This window comes from Atta cephalotes (genome assembly GCF_000143395.1).
Source record: "Atta cephalotes unplaced genomic scaffold scaffold00023, whole genome shotgun sequence".
Taxonomy (NCBI): Eukaryota; Metazoa; Arthropoda; class Insecta; order Hymenoptera; family Formicidae; genus Atta; species Atta cephalotes.
The window spans coordinates 2,778,569-2,785,620 of record NW_012130087.1 but is presented as its reverse complement, the minus strand read 5'-3'; positions in this window follow the sequence as shown (position 1 = coordinate 2,785,620).

Here is a 7,052-nt window from a genome sequence, read left to right as displayed (position 1 = left end):
GTCTCTCTCTCTCTCTCTCTCTCTCTCTCTCTCTCTCTCTCTCTCTCTTGACATTATATGAGACATTCACTGATTTCGTATTCGACCGTATGACGACAATTATATGCAAATCCTATGTCCGCGATTTTGATTTTTTGCAACGATCAATTGATTCCCGAATGAACCGGTCCGATTATCTCTCCCGATGAATTATGTTGTCGCACGCTGCTTGCGCATGTCTAGTCGTAATTTTCTGGAAATTTCTATGAGCGATTTACTGCGGATGTTACCGGAGATTGAGGACGAACTAAGGTTAGGAGTACTTCCGAGTGCGTCTCAATTAATGACGAGAACTAAAAGCCTTACTGAAACGAGAAATTCATTGCGCTCTATGCGACTTTCTGAAGAGGAATGGTGGGACAGTTGTTGCAGATTTCGATTAATAATTTTTAATCCTCTAAATCCTGTCTATAATCTCAATTTTTTTATCAAAATTCTATTTTTAAATTTTACCAAAATGAAGGAGGACGAATTCCAGTTTTCTCCTTTCTAAAATATTTTCCCATACCTAATATTTATTCGATGATGTAAGAGAGACATGTTGAAAAGTAATTCTGAATTTTTCCATATTTTTTGTAAGCCTAGAACAACCAAAAAATTCGGCTGAACGAAAAAGACTTAGATTGTAGACGGAGAGAGTTAAAATATGATTGCAGACAAAGGATTATGTATACTTTATTTGTGCATTTCTGAAAAAGTTATAGTAAAATATAATACGTTAAATATACGCATTTCAGCTATTTGAAAAATTATAGTAATATATAAATCTGTAAAAATGTTCTTGATTTAAAAATAATCTTTCACCTGACAAATTTAAAATTTCTTCAAAAATGTTTCTGCAAAAGTCATTATATCTGATATGTTAATATTCAGTATTAAATACAATAATAATCAGTATTCAGTATAAATAGTTTGATAATTAAAATAAAAATAAGATCGAAAAAATGAATTCATTGTAATCATACAAAAGATTTGTTATTTAATTACTGAAAACTTATGTATTACATGTCAAAGATTGTTTTAAGAATATTTTATGTTAATAATGATATCTTCCGTTTTCTTCGTTTCGGAATATCAAAACTAAAGAAATATCGAAGTTTAACATTAAAAGTTTTCCATGGTACTAGGCACGTTTATTAAAGAAGTTTACCTAAATGGACATATTTCTTTTCTAAAGACCTTTACTTTCAGGATGCTTTACTTCATTTCTTCGACTTCGAAAGGTTCGTGTCTCAAAACAAAAGAAAAAGAGTTATTGCTATTTGAAATAATGTCCTTATTTGCAGTCTGAATGAGAGATACACGGTCGCCGATAAAAAGCGTGTAAGTTTGTACTCGTGTTTCTATGGAATCCTTTCCCTCTCAATGGAGACACTTACGGGGCCCGAGCATGCATCATATCATTTTTATTCGTATTTTACCAGAGAGGAAAATCTCGAGAGAGGTGAGAGGATATATCTGTATCCCCATGCATCTTCAATACTTTTAGAACAAGTCAACGGAAAACGCGCTTTTCCTCATCTGTTTTTCGTGCTTCACGAAATGTTTCCGAGTAGAATCGAATCTCTGTGCCAGAACACGTTCGCTCGATGTGTCATTCGTTCACCACTGCTGTTAGTAAAAGAATCTCCTCGAGTCGCAATCGCATTTTCACGTTGTAAGAGAACGTATATTTCTAAAGGAGTACAGTATTGCTGATCATTTTATACACAGGATATTTCGGAGTATATCGCAGTTACTGTTGATTCTATGGATTTCTTCAAATTCGATTCTATATATTCGTCATAGAATGTAGTGTACATTTTCTTGAGATTGAAAAATATAAGTAATTTTCTCTTCTATTCCTTGCAACATTATGTTATTTTGACGATTCAGTACTTATGCAGGGTCAAAATGTGAACACATTAACTACATATGTTGTCGATGGAACTTTGAATTGCTGTTTCCCTGTTTGACCACAATGTTCCTAATTTATTGTTTAAGTTCTAATATCAAATACCTGCTTAACCAAGTCACCATTAAGTTTTGTTAAAATTGTGCACCATTTCAATTATTTGATACAACTCATTCAGTCACTTTCGAAGCATAATTTGACGAAATTTTTTAATGCGCGTTCAATGCAAGAAATAATTCTTTTTAATTTAATTATACATGGCTTTATACTTGTTAACATAATTATTTTAAGAAAATGCATTTAAAATCTTCAATCCTTTAAAATATATATACACCGAGAAACAAATGTATTAAATTTTAATAAATAATTGTTTGAATAGATCTAATAACATTTATTTCTGGAAAATAAATATTTACTCTTTTGATAAATAAAATATAATAATAAGTAAATCAAATTAATGGTTCTTGTATCAAATAAATATGTTTACATTTAGAAAATATTTAATTGGCATTATTTAAATAAATATTTATTAAAATACATTTAATACATTTTTCTTTCAGTGCTTAGTTTCGGAAAAAATAGTTTCTAAAAATAGATTCTTATCTCGTTTTCTCGATTTATCATAATCTCAATTTTACATCAAGAAATCTGTTTTAACGAAAAAAAAAGTTGTGCACAGATCTAGATATTGGAATCGATGAAGATATGGCTTTGTGTAAAAACTTTCTCACAGGTATTATCACGAGAAACCAAAAATAGTTCTGTGGCATTTTATAATATCTGTCACCGAGATAATAGCTCTTTTCTAGAATTGTACGTAATTTTTTTTGTCAAAGAGATATATATATAGATAACAATTATCATAAACTTGCGGAAAGTTTACTTCGATCGTAAAGGATTGCTGTATAGACAGATGATCGGGCGCATTTCCAAAATGAAATCAGCTTTATCCTGACAAAACACGCCCTTCTTCATAGAACTGAGGAAATCTCTATTGAACTACTGATTGTAAATGTGCAACTGGTACGTACGATAAAGATCTACTTTGCGGATTATCTGTAGAATACGCGCCTCGAATTCTTGCCTTGCTCTGTTTATCTTCGCTTATATTTTTTTCATACTGAAAAGAGATATCACGATGCGAATTATCAGTCATCGAACGAAGAGCTCGAATATCTTCTATTAGCCATATTTGACAAAACACGTTTGAAATGACTGAATAATCTAATTAATGTTTGAATAATTTAAAATATAAATTCAAAAGATTAAAAAAAAACAGAAAATTTTCTTCTAAGCAGACTCCTTTTAATATTAATTAATGAAATTCTTAAATAAACCACATATTTTTTGTCTAGCAATAATTAATTGGAAAATTGAAATTACTTGTATGATGTATAATATATGTAAATTTTATTTATGAACTTCTGTTACTCTCTTGAGGCTATCGAAATTTTTTGCGAGATAATTTTTTATCTTTGTATCTTTTTAATGCACTTTTCTTTGTGTATAATATACATAAGAACGTATTTAATGATAAAATATCAAAAGACTAGCATTTAATATGCTCTTTCAATATTGATCGAGATTGAAAAGCTTTATAGTAGAAATGCAATGTGGTTGATGACAATAGTACAAAAGCCCACGTTAAAGCGGACATAGTGATTACAGAAGGTCGCACGCGGGACAATGGACCATCCCAAAGTCGATGCATCGTCAAATCCAATCGGTAGAATGATCGCGTGTATATTCGCGTACAGTTCGCTGCTCCTGGGCTATGTCCGCGAGTAATTCGATATTCGGCAAAGCATCGCCGATCGACCATAAGCCTTGCTCGCATTGCACCTTGTCGATCGATCAATGATCGCGGATGATGCTTCGCGCTACGAGAGACAAACCCGAATTTCGATTACGACTTTGACGGACTCGCGTGCGCGCTGATATCAAACGCACTTTAACTGTCATCCGTGTAAACATCCCATATAATAATCGAATTGGAACGCGTCGACTCGAAAGCATGGAAGAATCGCACAAGGGATTATCACAAAGAAACAAAACAAAAACCGTATATGATTCCATATTACATAGATATATGAATGACATCCTTAGATATTCGTCAGAAGGAGATCATAATATCATATAATATCTTTCTTATATTTATTATTGCATAAAAATGCTATTTAATGTTGTATAAAAATATTTTATGTGAACATTATTATGTATAAATTATATTATAGAACGATGTGTTATTATTCACGAAGAGAACAACATTTAGTTGAATAATGAATACAACCAGTATATAGAAGATTTATTAAAACATATTTTGAAACACTTTTATTATTTTCTATATTTTTTTCTTTTAGGAAAGCATTATTATTTCAATGATGTATATAATAATAAAATATATTATAAATATATATGTTTGAAATTTATATTATAAATAAATTTTTTTGTAAATTAAGTTAATATAGCAAATAATAACTAATATGATATAAATAATTTTTTATTTACTTACAAAATACTTCCTATTATCAATTATATAACATTTTTTAAAATATAGAACATATAATAAACGATATTGTAAGCAGAAACAATATTAAAAATACAAAAATCTATAGAAATTTCATTTCAATACCTATAGAATAAATTTTTTATTTCAAATGTAGACAGAACGAGATTTTTGTTAATATACCGAGATATATGTAAAAAAGTAATGTTTTCATGCTCTTTTAAAATAATTTTATTATATTTAGAAACAATTGCTGAATCGCTTGAAACAATTCACAATGTGAAAATAACATTCAAATAACATAATGCGAAATTAGAAAAAAAAGGATATTAATTTTGTCAGAGAAAATACAAGAAATTGTCATGAAAAATAAATATCGAATATAAAACTAAATCTACTCAGTAAATTCACATGCGCTCTCATTTGTTATCCGAGATCATTTGACATATACGTGATGTCCAATTATAACGTCTACTGTATTTATTATTTATGCCGAAAAAATATAACGACTCTGCGTAGCAGCGACCTTTTAACGAAATTCTATAATGATAAACCAACGAGTCGAAATGGTATGACTGTCCCAGATATTCTCATGTAAACGAAATAAATAGAAACGTCAATAATTGTGTGTTATCTGTACAAAAAAAGAAAACGCATCTCACTTCACACTCAAATTTGCTTTGCAAAATCATTATTCGTAACAAAAAGTATTTAAAAGTCTTCTGCACATAACGTAAAATTTTTCTATATACTTAGCTGTGCAGAATATTAATTACATTGCTTGCTGATTAAATAGAAGCGACATAAGAACACCTTAATTAAAAAAACTTATTAAAAATCAGAAATTTAGTAAAATATTCTCTACCACGAAAATCTACTAAAAAACGCATCGATATCAGCACGTTTTTCTAATTAACTTAAGAATGTCTTCTTTTATTTTTATATTATTAAGAAACAGAATAGTATCTCGGGGTATCAAATCATTTACTGATTAGATTGACTCCCAAGACTGGAAACTATTAACATGATTGTATCCAAATTTTTTTTTGGACGTGGAGTTTATCAATTCTGTTAACACATAAACAGCAATTTCTTCATGAATTGCTTTTTTTTAAAGCTTAAAATATTTAAAGCATACATACCTCCTTGTTCCTAATTTTGAAAATGGGAAAAATATAAATTTTATAAATCATAATCATTTTTTCCCCTGAAAAACGTATAGGCGAAATATAATTATTAAAAACGAAATGTATAATTATGGAGTACTTTTGATATCACAGCGCACATTTTTCGGTTCAAAGATCTTACAAAAATTTTCCCTACATGTCACTCTGTCAAAATTTTAACGAACTAACAAAATATAATAAATTGTAACTAACAAAATTCCAGAAATTACTTATTTATATGATTAACAGGAAGAAAAACTATTTTATGTAAAAATAAAAAAATTATTCAGAGTAAAAAATAAAGTTGTATTTTTTATAATTAAAATGAAAAATGAATCAAAAATTGTGGGAAGGAGTTGATTTCCAATCCCCTTTCCTATGTATATTTGTATATATGTATATTTTAAGTTTTTATAATAAATAATAATTACACATCTAATGGATCATAGAACACGTATTACATTTGTTTATAAATTTTGAATAATTTCTAGTAGAAGAAACAAAAGCAACTTTTTAAATGTATTTTACGGGACGTAGAATTCGAATCCATCGCTCAAAAATTTCAAATCGAATTTTTGAAATATAGCCTGTCAATTTTAAGATTATACTGTGTCATTCTTAAGATACAATATATCAATTTTATAACATTTCTTTCCGAATAATTTAGATGCGATAAGTGATGAGCAAAGCGAGCATTTCCATTGAAATTTGATTTGATAATTGAGAAATGTTATCAGTAGACATACTGGGACAAAAACATATTAGACGAACGCTGTTGAACTCTAATACGTGAAACCGATCCGAAGTCACATGAAAATGAAAATTAAACGCTCAACACTTTTGATACATTTTTCAATAAAATTTTACTACATATTGGAAAAAATTTCGAATTTTGTATCTTAAAAATCAAACCTAATGGAAATCACAATAATAGATTCAGGTTTAGCTTGAAAAGTTATCCTAGAAAGTCTTTCATATATTCTCGCACAAAACTTTGTAAATTAGTGTTATCATCACGCGGGACGCGGATCGTTTGAATTCGGTTGGACCGAGAGGTGCTCACACGCGCGCGGGAAAGTGCAAAAAAAGACCAATGCTGCTGCGGCGTTAATTACGGCGCGCAGCGCGTTTAAGTGTCGCCATTTAGCCCGGGATTAATCTGTCACGCAGCGAGCATGAAAAACTATCCGTTTAAGAGGCCGACTCTTAGGGAGGACCTTTTGATTGGCAGTTGCTGAGACAGAGAGAGAGAGAGAGAGAGAGAGAGAGAGAGAGAGAGAGAGAGAGAGAGAGAGAGAGAGAGAGAGAGAGAGAGAGAGAGAGAGAGAGAGAGAGAGAGAGAGAGAGAGAGAGAGAGAGAGAGAGAGTAGAGTAGAGTAGTAGACGTAGTAGACGTAGACGTACGTACGTACGTACGTACGTAACGGTACGTACGAGTAACCGTACG